Raw genomic sequence first — 18449 nt, 5'->3', positions numbered from 1 at the left:
CAGACTCCATTGGTCCGGTGCTGGGTATCCCGGTCTCCTGGGCGTCACAATTGGCGTCACGAACAGGATTTAGCCAGCCCGTATACCGGGTATTGTGTGCTGTGATTGGAGCCCAAAACTGTGAAAACTGGGATGAAAAATCTTGAAAATTGACTTTATTAAAGAAAAATCCATTCCCCATTGAAAACTATTGAAAGTGACTTTTCCCCATTGGTTATAATGGAGTAAAGATGGCCGCCATCCCCTGAGGTAATCACTTCATAACCGTTAGGCACGAGACTGTTAATTGAGCTACGCCATCACCTGAGCCCCAGTCTAACTGAAAAACTTCAGAATCCGCCATTACAGAGCGCGGTGGGTGGGAGCAGCAGGGGGCGTGTCATTGTGGGCGGCACCAAGCTGAGCGCTCTGACATCAGAGCAAGGGGAAAATCGATCCTGCTGCACAGCGGAACGAATCTACACTATCCCGACGGAAGCGGAGGACCGGAAGGGTCCGGATTAACTAAGGGGGCACAGTATGTCGCAGCACGGAGACGCCGCAGCACTCGGCAACGCTAATGCAGCTGAAAGACAGAGTGTCAATAGAGAGTCCGGCAGCGCAGCGGTGCAAGGAGTGGCGCCCATCATGCCGGTGCTGATGCCATATACCCCGGGTGGCCCATGGCTTCCAATGTATGAAGGTGAGCCTAATACCCTTGACGATTTCAGAGAAAAGATGCTGGCCCATTTTGACATGTTCCCTGTGGGTGAAGTTCAGCGTGTTAGTCTCCTGATGATGCAGTTAAGTGGCCATGCTAAGCGAGAAGTCACAGCATGGGCAGCTGATCTAAAAGGCACTGTTGAACGCATATTTGCTGGATTAAAAACTACATTTGAAACCACGGCCAGCAGCAAAGCTAAAATACGATTCTTTAGTTGCAAACAAAAAGCTAATGAGGGCGTGAGAGACTTTGCCTTAAACCTGCAGGAAGCCCTTAAATCACTTACACTGGCTGAACCCATTTTTAACACCGGAGCGGATAAACTGCTAAGAGATCAATTTATTGAGGGACTCTACACCCCTTCTCACCGGGGGCATGTGAGCATGCTTGTTTTTAAGAACCCTGAATTGACATTTGCCCAATTAAAGGAGAGCGCTATACGTCTCCAGCTGGCAGAGGCACCTCGGGATCAGGATCCTGCGCAACCCATGGCAGAGGCACCTCAACAACAGGGAGTGCCGGTGACATCAGCTATGTCTGGGGCCATTGCTAAGCCCCTGGGGCCCAGTACTAATGAGGCTCTTCAACAAAAGCTTGACTCTTTAGCTGATGTTGTTGCTTCAATGGCTAAAACCATGCAGGAGATGAGAGGACACAAGATGGAGTTGGCAAACTGTAGAGAGGATGTTCCATGGATGAGACCCCGGAGATACCCGACATGGAGAGGACGACCCCGCGACCGCTACCAACCGGATGGACAGCCCATTTGCCGCCGTTGCCAGCAGCCGGGCCACTTTGCACGAGATTGTGATTTAAACGGGAATCCCCTGGGAATGCGGGCCGCTTCGCAGGAATGAACTTTCAAGGCCCAACACCCTGGCACGACAGGTACATCGGAGGACGACCCATTATCCCTATCGTGCTAGACGGAATTCCCCTCAACGCTTTGCTGGACACAGGTTCCCAGATTTCATCTATACCGTATATCCTTTATAAGAGGTACTGGGCTGATGCAGATATTGATAAAGGGCCCTCTGATGTTGAACTAGATATATGGGCCAGTAATGGTAAGTTGGTACCGAAACTAGGATTCAGGGAGATGACCATAAAGATTGGTAAAGTAGAACTGAAGAAACAGGGTATAATTGTTGTTGATGTTGACCGGCGGAACTGTGAACCAACTGTATTGATAGGAATGAATGTGTTAGAGAACTGCTTTTCCGAAGTCATTTCTGTCTTACAGCAAATTGCTGAAACTGCCCAATCCTGCCAGCAGAGAGTTCTCCGGAGGGAAATGAAAGTATTGATGTTAAGGCAACAGGTAGAAGTTGCAGGTGGAGAAATCGGCAGTGTGAGGGTAAGTGATCCAACGTCTATTGTAATCCCACCAAAAACAGAAATGCTGGTATGGTGTAGAGCAGCCATTGGTACTAAGGGACGAGATTATCAAGCCTTAATAGAACCAGTGTACACCGACAGCAGGCCCACTATACTCACAGCACGAGGGATAGTCGAGGTACACCGGGGACGAGTGCCGGTACGACTTTTGAACTGTGGAGAGGAAGAGGTCACTTTGCCAAGGTATGCTACAATGGCAAAGCTATATACTGTTGACAACAATGCCATCACAACCATTGAGCCCTTAGAACCAACCTGTCAGGTGGAAGGCAATGGCTCAGATGGAGAAATGGAGGATTGGTGCCAACAGCTACACGTGGGCATAAATTCAACACCTACCCATCAAAAACAAGGGGTGTATAGGCTAGTGACGGAATATGAACAAGTCTTCAGTAAACACCCATTGGACTTCGGACGGATAGAAGGGGTAGAACACACAATCCCCACAGGTGACCATCCCCCAATAAAAGAAAGATATAGACCCATACCGCCCGCTCACTATCAATGTGCAAAAGATATGCTGAGGGAAATGAAACAGGCCGGGGTAATAAGAGACAGCTGTAGCCCCTGGGCGGCCCCTCTAGTGATTGTCAAAAAAAAGGACGGAACCATGAGAATGTGCGTAGACTACCGGAAGATTAATAACATCACCCATAAAGACGCCTACCCCTTGCCTAGGATAGAAGAGTCCTTAACTGCTTTGAAATCTGCTAATTATTTTTCCACCTTAGACTTAACAAGCGGGTATTGGCAAGTCCCTGTGGCTGAGAGAGATAAGGAAAAGACGGCATTCACCACACCAATGGGTCTATGTGAATTTAATCGCATGCCGTTCGGACTCTGCAATGCATCCGGTACCTTCCAGCGGCTGATGGAATGCTGCCTCGGACACTAGAACTTCGAGACCGTCCTCCTGTACCTAGATGATGTGATCGTCTACTCAAAGACTTACGAACAACACTTAAAAGACCTGGCAGAAGTGTTCGAAGCCTTATCCAGGTATGGCATGAAAATCAAGCCATCCAAATGTCACCTTCTCAAGCCAAAGGTACAGTACCTGGGACACATCGTGAGTTCGGAAGGAGTAGCACCGGATCCCGAGAAAATAAGCGCCATAAGGGATTGGCCAAGACCTACCAACGCAAAAGAAGTGAGGCAATTCCTGGGATTGGTGGGTTACTATCGCAGATTTATAAAAGGATTTACCAAGTTGGCAGCACCCTTGCAAGACGCCTTGGTAGGGCAGACGAAGAAACCTTCAAGCCGAAACCCTCCTTTCCAGTGGAACGACGAAAGGGAAGACTCCTTTGAACAGCTAAAGAAGGCACTAACCGGTGAAGAGGTTCTGGCATACCCAGATTACCATCAACCTTTCATCCTCTACACCGACGCCAGTAATGTGGGACTAGGAGCGGTGCTGTCACAAAAGCAAGAAGGTCGGGAGAAAGTCATCGCCTTTGCAAGTAGAAAGCTCCGGCCTACTGAAAGAAATCCAGAAAATTATAGCTCCTTCAAATTGGAACTACTGGCAGTAGTTTGGGCTGTGACTGAACGTTTCAAACACTATCTGGCCGCTGCAGAATTTATTGTCTATACTGACAACAATCCGTTGACCCACCTGGACACAGCCAAATTAGGTGCGTTAGAACAGCGATGGATAGCCCGGTTATCTAATTACAACTTCATAATCAAGTATCGAGCAGGTCGCAAGAATGGAAATGCCGATGCCCTATCCCGGATGCCACACTTGAGAGATGTAGAAGAGGAAACGGGGGAGCTTGAAGAAATTGAACTACCAGCCTTCCATCGTCCCAAGGCAAAACATCATCAGTCAAGTACCTATCAGAAACAACAAGAGGTGAATTTTAATCCGTTAGCACACCATAGATGGGCTGACACCCAAGACAGCAATCCGGCTGTGAAGTTGGTGAAGGAACTGTTGACTGAGCAAAGTGCATATCCCTATGAGGATGCCCCAGAAGAGACGCATCAACTCTGGAAAGAGAGAGGCAAAATGTTCCTGTATCAAGGGAAGCTCTGTAGAAGATACACCAATCCGAAAACACATGAATTGGTTTGGCAGATTATTGTGCCTAAACAAGGTGTGAAGATGGTCCTCGAAGCTTACCATAATGGTGCTGGTCACTTCGGTTGGAAAAAGTTAGAAGTACTTCTAAGAGAAAGATTTTATTGGGTCGGGATGAGAAAATCAATCGAACAGTGGTGCAGAAATTGTGGCCCGTGTAACCTCAGAAGAAACGATCAAAAGTACCAAAGAGCACCACTGCAGCCCATAATCACCAAACAACCACTTGAACTTGTAGCCATGGACCACGTGAAGTTGACACCAAGCCGGTCCGGCTATGTCTATGCCTTGACCATCGTGGACCATTATTCACGTTTCTTGGTAGTAGTACCCGTAAAAGATCTGACAGCAAAAACAGCAGCCAAAGCGTTCCAAACGTACTTTTGTAGACCCCATGGATATCCGGAACAGGTTCTCACCGACCAAGGTACAGCCTTTGAATCAGAGATCTTCAGAGAATTCTGTAATATGTATGGTTGCAAAAAGATCCGGACGACGGCCTATCATCCACAAACAAACGGCTTATGCGAGAAGATGAACCATATTGTAATAGACCTACTAAAGACTTTACCTGAGACAGAAAGGAATCAATGGCCAGAGAAATTGCCTGACTTGGTGGATCTGTATAATCATGTCCCGGTGAGCTCCACCAACTGCACCCCAGCTTACCTTATGCGTGCAAGACCCGGCCAATTACCAATCGATCTAGAAATGGGAATTCTGAAACCAGACGCAGAAGTTCAAGACTCCAATTGGGATATCATACGGCAAAAGCAGTATCGCCAAGTGCAAGAGAGTGTGGAAAGAAGCCTTCAGCAAACTAGAGAAAGACAAGAGCGAACTTTCAACCAGAATGCTCTAGCGACCCCATTAAGACCGGGTGACCAAGTGCTCAAGAGAAATCGTCGAACCAATAAACTGGACAATCAGTGGGAAGCCGTACCCTACACAGTTTTACCAACAAGAGTGGATAATCCTAAAATGTGTCTCATTAGCAAAAACGGAGGCTTAACATCTGTACTAGTGTCAAGAGACAATCTTAAATTATGTCCGGAAGCATTGAAAGAGCCAGACGTTGTCCAGCCAGAACCAGAAGTTATTCAACCCATACAGGTTCAACCAGTAAAGGAAAAAGAAGAGGAAGTGTATCACACCTGTATAGGAGACTTTCCCAAAACCCTACTAACATACCATGGTGCAGTAGTGGTTCCCATGGTGGCCTTTTACCCAACACCGAACCCAATACCAGAAGTCCCAAGACGGGAAGAGGCTGACCCCGTACTACAGGAGGTTCCAGGCCAGGAAGAACAGATTCCTGGTCAGAGTAATCCCATTCACGGTGGACTTGCCAACTCCATAGTCGTGGAATTATCTTTAGCAGAGCGGGCAGATACTACATCCGCAGTAGACAGTAGTACACCACATGAAGAGACACCGCTATTACGTAGATCACAGCGTAGTACCCAGGGTCAATTACCGGCCAGGTATGCAGATTACCAACTATAAAGCTCATAATGTGAATTGTATATATGTTATGCCGTATATAGTTAAACAGAAAATGTAGTATAGTCATTGCTATCAGTCTGCAACGTTTAAGCCCAGTGCCTACAGAGACTTGTCTGTATGAACTTATTGCATATTCTTGAACTTTTTATCAGCCCGGAGGCACTAAATCAAAGCTCCGGAAAGACTGCTTTTTGAACTTTGCTTTTTGCTCTTTTTGAACTTTCTTTAGACTTTATATTGATAACTCCGTTGGAAAAATGGAACTAAATTCCTGGACACTAAGTACAGTGCCGTTCCTAATACCTTCAAGGATAGAACTGTATTAATGGACGCTATTTGAAGTGACTTTTTACAGAACTCTATTTTTGTTTCCTTGAGTGGTTTTTGTAACTTTTCATTTTTAAGACTCTGTACATATTAATTGTTATTTCAAAATGTTATTGTCCCACAGTCCCGGAGTACTGTTCTTAACTAAGGGGGAATGTGGCACCCCTAGGGGTATTTGCCACAAAAATAGTTACTGACACTAAATACAAATATTAAGATAGCAAAACTGCACTACCACCTCCGGCCAGAAGGGGGAGCTTCAGAGACTCTCCTTGATCCATTCTGGTCTGAGAGAAGAAATGGCAGTTGGGCTAAGGAGCTGATAGTGAGAGGTCATACAGCTGAATTTCTAACAGCCCTATGACGGTTTCCAGGCCCAAATCACCGGCCTGAGGAGAAGAGGGATAGAGAAAAAGGACATTGTGAGAACCGGGTAGCATTAATCACTACCCAGAACAGGCGCAAAGACGGATACCGGATCCGTGGCTGTATTCATTATATATAATACAGCAACCGGAAAAACGTGAGGTGATATCAGCTTCACTAGGGTCGGATGCAGCAACAGACACAGAGTTCAGCGGTACTCCCAGAGGGGGTAAACCGATAAAAGGACTCGGGTTGCCCGTCGAACCAGGACCCGGAGGGGACAGATTGGGCCGGCAGCCAGTTCACATACAGCAGCAGGGCCACACAGAAATTGCGCACAATAAGAGGCGAAGACCCCGGCAGGGTCAAAGTAACTCAGAGTTCCCATACAGACTCCGGTGACAGGACTGGTTGTAAATCCTTTTATGTTAAAGTAAACTGGTTAAACGTTTCAGTGCCTCAGTCTTTCATTTGGACAATAGCCATCTATCCAGGATCAGGATCGTCACCGCGGGGAGAACCTGCTGCTGATCAAGTAAGTGCCTGTCCCCTCATGATACCCCTTACACTGTGCATTGCCTGAGGCCACAGCACCGGGTCAAGCCACCCGTGACATCCCCCTCAAGAGACAGACTCCATTGGTCCGGTGCTGGGTATCCCGGTCTCCTGGGCGTCACAAACACATCAAAGTAACAGCTACAGCCGCGAACCAGAAGTGACACGTCCAAGATGGCGCGGGCACTTCCGGTTTCACCTGTACGCTCGGATTTGAGCTGTACACAAGCCCTTAGGGATACTGGGGGTAAGGAGCTTGCGTTCCATTGCAGGAACACAGTGTGATGCTTGTGAACCAACGACTAAAGTACCAGGTGATTAGGGGTGACAACTAGGGTTGAGCGAAACGGGTCGTTCATTTTCAAAAGTCGCCGACTTTTGGCAAAGTCGGGTTTCATGAAACCCGATCCGACCCCTGTGCGGGGTCGGCCATGTGGTACGCGACTTTCGCGCCAAAGTCGCGTTTCAATGACGCGAAAAGCGCCATTTCTCAGCCAATGAAGGTAAACGCAGAGTGTGGGCAGCGTGATGACATAGGTCCTGGTCCCCACCATCTTAGAGAAGGGCATTGCAGTGATTGGCTTGCTGTCTGCGGCGTCACAGGGGCTATAAAGGGGCGTTCCCGCCGACCGCCATGTTACTGCTGCTGATCTGAGCTTAGGGAGAGGTTGCTGCCGCTTCGTCAGAAGCAGGGATAGCGTTAGGCAGGGTCCATTAACCACCAAACCGCTTGTGCTGTAGCGATTTCCACTGCCCAACACCACCTTCTGTGTGCAGGGACAGTGGAAGCTACATTTTTTTTTTTTCCCCTCAGCGCTGTAGCTCATTGGGCTGCCCTAGAAGGCTCCCTGATAGCTGCATTGCTGTGTGTACGCCGCTGTGCAAACCAACTGCTTTTTTCAAAGCACAAATCCTCTTGTTCCTTCCTTTCTGCACAGCTATCTTTTTTGTTTGTCCACACTTTTTATTTAATTTGTGCATCAGTCCACTCCTTATTGCTGCCTGCCATACCTGGCTGAGATTCCTGCAGGGAGATAGTAATTGTTGGACACTCCCTGTTTTTTTTTTTTTTTGTGGGAGATTAAGATTGACATTTCTGCTAGAGTGCCATCCCTGTGTGTGCCATCTCTCACTCAGTGGGCCATAGAAAGCCTATTTATTTTTTTGCTTGATTTGGGTTATAAAATCTACCTGAAAAAATCACTACATCAATCAGTGGGAGAAAAATATTGGCCTCAGGGCTTGTGTGCCACTCCTGACTCCTGTGTGCATCATCACTCACTCAGTGGGCCATAGAAAGCCCATTTCTTTTTTTTTTTTGCTTTATTTGGGTTCTAAATTCAACCTGAAAAAATCAATAAATCAATCAGTGGGAGATTAATATTGGCCTTTGGGCTTGTGTGCCAGTCCTAAGCGTGCCATCTCTCTCTCTCAGATAGTGGGCCATAGAAAGCCTATTTATTATTTTTTTTATTGGGTTTATAAATTTTCCCTGGAACAAAAAAAAAAAAAGTGGGAGATTAATATTGGCCTCTGGGCTTGTGTGCCAGTCCTGAGCGTGCCATCTCTCTCACAAATAGTGGGCTATAGAAAGCCTATTTATATATTTTTTTTGGGTTTTATAAATTCTCCCTGAAAAAAAAAGGGAGATTAATATTGGCCTCTGGGCTTGTGTGCCAGTCCTGAGCGTGCCATCTCTCTCACAAATAGTGGGCCATAGAAAGCCTATTTATGTTTTTGGTTGATTTGGGTTCTAAATTCTACCTGAAAAAATCAATAACTCAATCAGTGGGAGATAAATATTGGCCTCTGGGCTTGTGTGCCACTCCTGACTCCTGTGTGCGTCATCTCTCACTCAGTGGGCAATAGAAAGCCTTTTTTTGTTTTATTTGTTTTCTAAATTCTCCCTGAAAAAATCATTTTATTTTATTTGGTTTCTAAATTCTTCCTGAAAAAATCATTTTATTCTATTATTTTTTTTTCCTAAAGTCTCCCTGAAAAAAAAACAAAAACAAATCAGTGGGAGATTAATATTGCCCTTTCTGCTTGTGTGCCAGTCTTGACTCCTGGGTGTGCCATCTCTCTCTCTCTCTCTCCAATTGTGGGCCATAGAAAGCCTATTATTTTTTTAGCTTGATTTGGGTTCCAAAATCTACCTGAAAAAATCACTACATCAATCAGTGGGAGATAAATATTGGCCTCTGGGCTTGTGTGCCACTCCTGACTCCTGTGTGCGTCATCTCTCACTCAGTGGGCCATAGAAAGCCTTTTTTTGTTTTATTTGTTTTCTAAATTCTCCCTGAAAAAATCATTTTATTTTATTTGGTTTCTAAATTCTTCCTGAAAAAATCATTTTATTCTATTATTTTTTTTTCCTAAAGTCTCCCTGAAAAAAACAAAAAAAACAAATCAGTGGGAGATTAATATTGCCCTTTCTGCTTGTGTGCCAGTCTTGACTCCTGGGTGTGCCATCTCTCTCTCTCTCTCTCCAATTGTGGGCCATAGAAAGCCTATTATTTTTTTAGCTTGATTTGGGTTCCAAAATCTACCTGAAAAAATCACTACATCAATCAGTGGGAGATAAATATTGGCCTCTGGGCTTGTGTGCCACTCCTGACTCCTGTGTGCGTCATCTCTCACTCAGTGGGCCATAGAAAGCCTTTTTTTGTTTTATTTGTTTTCTAAATTCTCCCTGAAAAAACCATTTTATTTTATTTGGTTTCTAAATTCTTCCTGAAAAAATCATTTTATTCTATTTTTTTTTTCCTAAAGTCTCCCTGAAAAAAAAACAAAAAAAACAAATTAGTGGGAGATTAATATTGCCCTTTCTGCTTGTGTGCCAGTCTTGACTCCTGGGTGTGCCATCTCTCTCTCTCTCTCCAATTGTGGGCCATAGAAAGCCTATTATTTTTTTAGCTTGATTTGGGTTCCAAAATCTACCTGAAAAAATCACTACATCAATCAGTGGGAGATAAATATTGGCCTCTGGGCTTGTGTGCCACTCCTGACTCCTGTGTGCGTCATCTCTCACTCAGTGGGCCATAGAAAGCCTTTTTTTGTTTTATTTGTTTTCTAAATTCTCCCTGAAAAAATCATTTTATTTTATTTGGTTTCTAAATTCTTCCTGAAAAAATCATTTTATTCTATTATTTTTTTTTCCTAAAGTCTCCCTGAAAAAAAAACAAAAAACAAATCAGTGGGAGATTAATATTGACCTTTCTGCTTGTGTGCCAGTCTTGACTCCTGGGTGTGCCATCTCTCTCTCTCTCTCTCTCCAATTGTGGGCCATAGAAAGCCTATTATTTTTTTAGCTTGATTTGGGTTCCAAAATCTACCTGAAAAAATCACTACATCAATCAGTGGGAGATAAATATTGGCCTCTGGGCTTGTGTGCCACTCCTGACTCCTGTGTGCGTCATCTCTCACTCAGTGGGCCATAGAAAGCCTTTTTTTGTTTTATTTGTTTTCTAAATTCTCCCTGAAAAAATCATTTTATTTAATTTGGTTTCTAAATTCTTCCTGAAAAAATCATTTTATTCTATTATTTTTTTTTCCTAAAGTCTCCCTGAAAAAAAAAAAAAACAAATCAGTGGGAGATTAATATTGCCCTTTCTGCTTGTGTGCCAGTCTTGACTCCTGGGTGTGCCATCTCTCTCTCTCTCTCTCCAATTGTGGGCCATAGAAAGCCTATTATTTTTTTAGCTTGATTTGGGTTCCAAAATCTACCTGAAAAAATCACTACATCAATCAGTGGGAGATAAATATTGGCCTCTGGGCTTGTGTGCCACTCCTGACTCCTGTGTGCGTCATCTCTCACTCAGTGGGCCATAGAAAGCCTTTTTTTGTTTTATTTGTTTTCTAAATTCTCCCTGAAAAAATCATTTTATTTTATTTGGTTTCTAAATTCTTCCGGAAAAAATCATTTTATTCTATTATTTTTTTTTCCTAAAGTGTCCCTGAAAAAAAAAAAAAAAAAATCAGTGGGAGATTAATATTGCCCTTTCTGCTTGTGTGCCAGTCTTGACTCCTGGGTGTGCCATCTCTCTCTCTCTCTCTCCAATTGTGGGCCATAGAAAGCCTATTATTTTTTTTAGCTTGATTTGGGTTCCAAAATCTACCTGAAAAAATCACTACATCAATCAGTGGGAGATAAATATTGGCCTCTGGGCTTGTGTGCCACTCCTGACTCCTGTGTGCGTCATCTCTCACTCAGTGGGCCATAGAAAGCCTTTTTTTGTTTTATTTGTTTTCTAAATTCTCCCTGAAAAAATCATTTTATTTTATTTGGTTTCTAAATTCTTCCGGAAAAAATCATTTTATTCTATTATTTTTTTTTCCTAAAGTGTCCCTGAAAAAAAAAAAAAAAAACAAATCAGTGGGAGATTAATATTGCCCTTTCTGCTTGTGTGCCAGTCTTGACTCCTGGGTGTGCCATCTCTCTCTCTCTCTCTCTCCAATTGTGGGCCATGGAAAGCCTATTATTTTTTTAGCTTGATTTGGGTTCCAAAATCTACCTGAAAAAATCACTACATCAATCAGTGGGAGATAAATATTGGCCTCTGGGCTTGTGTGCCACTCCTGACTCCTGTGTGCATCATCTCTCACTCAGTGGGCCATAGAAAGCCTTTTTTTGTTTTATTTGTTTTCTAAATTCTCCCTGAAAAAATCATTTTATTTTATTTGGTTTCTAAATTCTTCCTGAAAAAATCATTTTATTCTATTATTTTTTTTTCCTAAAGTCTCCCTGAAAAAAAAAAAAAAAAACAAATCAGTGGGAGATTAATATTGCCCTTTCTGCTTGTGTGCCAGTCTTGACTCCTGGGTGTGCCATCTCTCTCTCTCTCTCTCTCCAATTGTGGGCCATAGAAAGCCTATTATTTTTTTAGCTTGATTTGGGTTCCAAAATCTACCTGAAAAAATCACTACATCAATCAGTGGGAGATAAATATTGGCCTCTGGGCTTGTGTGCCACTCCTGACTCCTGTGTGCGTCATCTCTCACTCAGTGGGCCATAGAAAGCCTTTTTTTGTTTTATTTGTTTTCTAAATTCTCCCTGAAAAAATCATTTTATTTAATTTGGTTTCTAAATTCTTCCTGAAAAAATCATTTTATTCTATTATTTTTTTTTCCTAAAGTCTCCCTGAAAAAAAAAAAAAAAAAAAAAATCAGTGGGAGATTAATATTGCCCTTTCTGCTTGTGTGCCAGTCTTGACTCCTGGGTGTGCCATCTCTCTCTCTCTCTCTCCAATTGTGGGCCATAGAAAGCCTATTATTTTTTTAGCTTGATTTGGGTTCCAAAATCTACCTGAAAAAATCACTACATCAATCAGTGGGAGATAAATATTGGCCTCTGGGCTTGTGTGCCACTCCTGACTCCTGTGTGCGTCATCTCTCACTCAGTGGGCCATAGAAAGCCTTTTTTTGTTTTATTTGTTTTCTAAATTCTCCCTGAAAAAATCATTTTATTTTATTTGGTTTCTAAATTCTTCCGGAAAAAATCATTTTATTCTATTATTTTTTTTTCCTAAAGTGTCCCTGAAAAAAAAAAAAAAAAAAAAAATCAGTGGGAGATTAATATTGCCCTTTCTGCTTGTGTGCCAGTCTTGACTCCTGGGTGTGCCATCTCTCTCTCTCTCTCTCCAATTGTGGGCCATAGAAAGCCTATTATTTTTTTAGCTTGATTTGGGTTCCAAAATCTACCTGAAAAAATCACTACATCAATCAGTGGGAGATAAATATTGGCCTCTGGGCTTGTGTGCCACTCCTGACTCCTGTGTGCGTCATCTCTCACTCAGTGGGCCATAGAAAGCCTTTTTTTGTTTTATTTGTTTTCTAAATTCTCCCTGAAAAAATCATTTTATTTAATTTGGTTTCTAAATTCTTCCTGAAAAAATCATTTTATTCTATTATTTTTTTTTCCTAAAGTCTCCCTGAAAAAAAAAAAAAACAAATCAGTGGGAGATTAATATTGCCCTTTCTGCTTGTGTGCCAGTCTTGACTCCTGGGTGTGCCATCTCTCTCTCTCTCTCTCCAATTGTGGGCCATAGAAAGCCTATTATTTTTTTAGCTTGATTTGGGTTCCAAAATCTACCTGAAAAAATCACTACATCAATCAGTGGGAGATAAATATTGGCCTCTGGGCTTGTGTGCCACTCCTGACTCCTGTGTGCGTCATCTCTCACTCAGTGGGCCATAGAAAGCCTTTTTTTGTTTTATTTGTTTTCTAAATTCTCCCTGAAAAAATCATTTTATTTTATTTGGTTTCTAAATTCTTCCGGAAAAAATCATTTTATTCTATAATTTTTTTTCCTAAAGTGTCCCTGAAAAAAAAAAAAAAAAAAAATCAGTGGGAGATTAATATTGCCCTTTCTGCTTGTGTGCCAGTCTTGACTCCTGGGTGTGCCATCTCTCTCTCTCTCTCCAATTGTGGGCCATAGAAAGCCTATTATTTTTTTAGCTTGATTTGGGTTCCAAAATCTACCTGAAAAAATCACTACATCAATCAGTGGGAGATAAATATTGGCCTCTGGGCTTGTGTGCCACTCCTGACTCCTGTGTGCGTCATCTCTCACTCAGTGGGCCATAGAAAGCCTTTTTTTGTTTTATTTGTTTTCTAAATTCTCCCTGAAAAAATCATTTTATTTTATTTGGTTTCTAAATTCTTCCGGAAAAAATCATTTTATTCTATTTTTTTTTTCCTAAAGTCTCCCTGAAAAAAAAAAAAAAACAAATCAGTGGGAGATTAATATTTACATTTGTGCTTCAGTGACAGTCCTGCGTGTGTGGCATCTCTCTCATTTGTTGCCACCAACAACAGAGTGTGTAACATTGTGCCTGATTTTCGTTGTGGTCTCACTCACCTGTAAAGGGGTAGCTAAATCATACTGAAGTTATAGCTCACCGTGTAAGTTGTGTGACAGCAACAAATACCGTTAGTTTGTTTACGTTTTTAAAACAATGAGGAAGTCTGGTGGAAGAGGTCGTGGCCGGGGGCGTTCATTGTCAGCTGGTAATGAGGGTAATGGTAGTGGTGGAGCATCAGCTGGTCGTGGGAAAAAAAATATTGCACCTAAGTCTGGAGCTGTGGAGCCAGGTTCGTCGTCTGGCTACACAAGGCCTCGAACGCTCCCTTTTCTGGGAGTAGGAAAACCGCTTTTAAAGCCGGAGCAGCAAGAGCAAGTTTTGGCTTATCTTGCTGATTCAGCCTCTAGCTCTTTTGCCTCCTCTCGTGAAACTGGTAAATGTCAAAGCAGCGCGTCGTTAGTGGATGTTCACGGTCAGGGACAAGTCGCTTCCTTGTCCTCTTCAGCAAAAACAACAACAGAGAAGAATGCAGCAGGCCACACAACGGGTTACTCCATGGAGCTCTTTACACATACCGTCCCTGGCTTAGAAAGTGAAGCAGTTAACAGTCCATGCCCATTACAAGTTGAATCTGACATGGAGTGCACTGATGCACAGCCACAGCCAGACTACTATGCTGGTGCTTTGACTCAGACCACAACATTGCCCTCGCAGGGTAATGATCAAGAATCAGACCCTGATGAGACTATGTTGCCCCATCACGAACGCTATACCACCGACCGACACGGTGACACAGACGAAGTTGCACACGAGCTACAAGAAGAGGTAATAGATGACCCAGTTCTTGACCCCGATTGGCAGCCATTGGGGGAACAGGGTGCAGGCGGCAGCAGTTTTGAAGGAGGAGGAGGGGCCGCAACAGGTTCCATCTGCCGGGCCCGTATCTTGCCCAAAACGCGTGGCAAAGCCAAAACCTGTTGGAGGACAGCGTGGCCATCCGGTTAAAGCTCAGTCTGCAATGCCTGAAAAGGTATCCGATGCTAGAAAGAGTGCAGTCTGGCATTTTTTTAAACAACATCCAATTGATCAGCGCAAAGTCATCTGTCAAAAATGTTCAACTACCTTAAGCAGAGGACAGAATCTGAAAAGTGTCAATACAAGTTGCATGCATAGACATTTAACCACCATGCATTTGCAAGCCTGGACTAACTACCAAACGTCCCTTAAGGTTGTAGCACCCTCGGCCAATGAAGCTAGTCAGCAACGCAACATCCCTTCCGGCAGTGTAGGGTCACCATTTTCCGCACCACCTGCAGTATCTGTGCAGGTTTCTTTGCCAGGCCAAAGCAGTCAGGGTCAGGGAATCACCAGTTTCGTAGTAGGAAACACTGCATCTAGGGCACCGGCGGCAACAATACCATCTCCCACCGTCTCTCAGTCTGCCATGTCCACCGGCACCCCCGCTAGTTCCACGATCTCCAGCTCTCCAGTCCAGCTCACCCTACATGAGACTATGGTTAGAAAAAGGAAGTACTTAGCCTCGCATCCGCGTACACAGGGTTTGAACGCCCACATAGCTAGACTAATCTTGTTAGAGATGATGCCCTACCGGTTAGCTGAAAGCGAAGCTTTCAAAGCCCTGATGGACTATGCTGTACCACGCTACGAGCTACCCAGTCGACACTTTTTTTCCAGAAAAGCCATCCCAGCCCTCCACCAGCATGTTAAAGAGCGCATCGTCCATGCACTCAGGCAATCTGTGAGCACAAAGGTGCACCTGACAACAGATGCATGGACCAGTAGGCATGGCCAGGGACATTACGTGTCCATCACGGCACACTGGGTGAATGTTGTGGATGCAGGGTCCACAGGGGACAGCAAGTTTGGTACAGTTCTGCCTAGCCCACGGTCTAGGAAACAGTTGGCTGTAGCCGTTCGCACCCCCTCCTCCTCCTCTTCGTCCTCCTGCAGAAGCGAGAGCTCGTCCACAGACCGCAGTCGCACAACCACTCCATCCGCAGCTGCCACTGTTGCACACCAGGTCTCCCATTATGGGGCAGCTACTGGCAAACGTCAGCAGGCTGTATTGGCTATGAAGTGTTTGGGCGACAACAGACACACCGCGGAAGTTCTGTCCGAGTTCTTGCAGAAAGAAACGCAGTCGTGGCTGGGCAATGTAGATCTTGAGGCAGGCAAGGTAGTGAGTGATAACGGAAGGAATTTCATGGCTGCCATCTCCCTTTCCCAACTGAAACACATTCCTTGCCTGGCTCACACCTTAAACCTGGTGGTGCAGTGCTTCCTGAAAAGTTATCCTGGGTTATCCGACCTGCTCCTCAAAGTGCGTGGACTTTGCTCACATATCCGCCGTTCGCCCGTACACTCCAGCCGTATGCAGAACTATCAGCGTTCTTTGAACCTTCCCCAGCATCGCCTAATCATAGACGTTGCAACAAGGTGGAACTCAACACTGCACATGCTTCAGAGACTGTGCGAACAGAGGTGGGCTGTTATGTTTTTGTGGGAGGATACACATACACGGGCAGGCAGTAGGATGGCAGACATGAAGTTGTCAGGTGTGCAGTGGTCGAAGATTCAAGACATGTGTCAAGTCCTTCAGTGTTTTGAGGAATGCACACGGCTGGTTAGTGCAGACAACGCCATAATAAGCATGAGCATCCCCCTAATGCGTCTGCTGATGCAAAGTTTGACGCACATAAAGGATCAGGCGTCTGCAGCTGAGGAAGAGGAAAGCCTTGATGACAGTCAGCCATTGTCTGGCCAGGGCAGTGTACAGGACGAGTTAGCGGGCGAAGAGGAGGAGGAGGACGAGGAGGATGATGGGGATGATTATATTTTTAATGAGGAAGCTTTTCCGGGGCCACTGGAAATTGGTGGCGCGGCAAGGCCGGGTTCTGGTTTTTGGAGGGACACAAGTGACGTGGATTTGCCTGAAACTGCCCCTCAACCAAGCACAACCGCAGATTTGAGAACTGGAACTTTGGCCCACATGGCGGATTATGCCTTACGTATCCTCAAAAGGGACACACGCATAACTAAAATGATGAACGATGACGATTACTGGTTGGCCTGCCTACTTGATCCTCGCTATAAAGGCAAATTGCAAAATATAATGCCACATGAGAACTTGGAACTAATATTAGCAACCAAACAATCAACTCTTGTTGACCGTTTGCTTCTGGCATTCCCTGCACACAGCGCCCGTGATCGTTCTCACACGAGCTGCAGGGGCCAGCAGACCAAAGGAGTTAGAGGGGCAGAAATCAGAAGTGGCGTTGGCCAGAGGGGTTTTCTGACCAGGTTGTGGAGTGATTTTGCTATGACCGCAGACAGGACAGGTACTGCAGCATCAATTCAAAGTGACAGGAGACAACATTTGTCCAGTATGGTTACAAACTATTTATCATCCCTTATCGATGTTCTCTCTCAACCGTCATTCCCATTTGATTACTGGGCATCAAAATTAGACACCTGGCCAGAATTGGCAGAATATGCATTGCAGGAGCTTGCTTGCCCGGCAGCTAGTGTCCTATCAGAAAGAGTATTCAGTGCTGCAGGTTCAATACTAACAGAAAAAAGGACTCGTCTGGCTACCCAAAATGTAGATGATCTAACCTTCATTAAAATGAACCACAACTGGATTTCGAAATCTTTTGCCCCACCTTGCCCGGCTGACACCTAGCTTTCCTATGAAAAGGTCTTGCCTGTGGACTATTCTGAATGCCTTTTCCAATCTCGTAATTTTCTGCACCTGATTGTCCAGCATACGACATGTTTACACCTCACTAAATGGCCAAACTCCCCACACGGGGCCGTGGTATCGACACTTGGCGACAGCACCCGTGAGAGTGCTGTTTGTCTGAAGAGGTGGGTGTGCCCGCTTTTGGTCGACGGCACTGCCACTGGGTCCCTCCTAGTACAATAAAGTGTCTCTGGCGGTGGTGGTGCGCACCCAACGTCAGACACACCGTTGTAATATGAGGGGCCCTGGGCCTGTACCGCCGGCCACAAGACAGTTCCCCCCCCCCCAGCTCAAACAGTGCTCTACCACTTGCAAAATTATCTCACAGCTCCACCAATGTTTAGTCTATGCGCTGACATCCTTCAATGCCTGCCACTGACAATACCATTGTATTGACATTTTTGTTATGTTAGGCCTTCGAAGCCTGTCTGCGGTCACTCCTTCCACTATGCCTCCACTGACCACACCACTGCTGCCCGTGTACCCCTGGAACCAATTTAAAATTGCCTACAGCCAGCCCAATTTTTTTATTTTAGGCCTTCGATGCCTGTCTGCGGTCCATTCTTTCTACTACTACTACAATGACCAGGCCACTGCTGCCCGTGTACCCCTGGAACCAATTTAAAATTGCCTACAGCCATGTGTTATTATTTTAGGCCTTCGATGCCTGTCTGCAGTCACTCCTTCCACTAGGCCTCCACTGACCACACCACTGCTGCCCGTGTACCCCTGGAACCAATTTAAAATTGCCTACAGCCATGTGTTATTATTTTAGGCCTTCGATGCCTGTCTGCGGTCACTCCTTACAATATGCCTCCACTGACCACACCACTGCTGCCCGTGTACCCCTGGAACCAATTTAAAATTGCCTACAGCCATGTGTTATTATTTTAGGCCTTCGATGCCTGTCTGCGGTCACTCCTTCCACTAGGCCTCCACTG

This window comes from Ranitomeya imitator, chromosome 4, assembly GCF_032444005.1.
Source record: "Ranitomeya imitator isolate aRanImi1 chromosome 4, aRanImi1.pri, whole genome shotgun sequence".
NCBI lineage: Eukaryota > Metazoa > Chordata > Amphibia > Anura > Dendrobatidae > Ranitomeya > Ranitomeya imitator.
The sequence above is the reverse complement of the archived record's forward strand: the minus strand, read 5'-3'. Positions refer to the sequence as shown.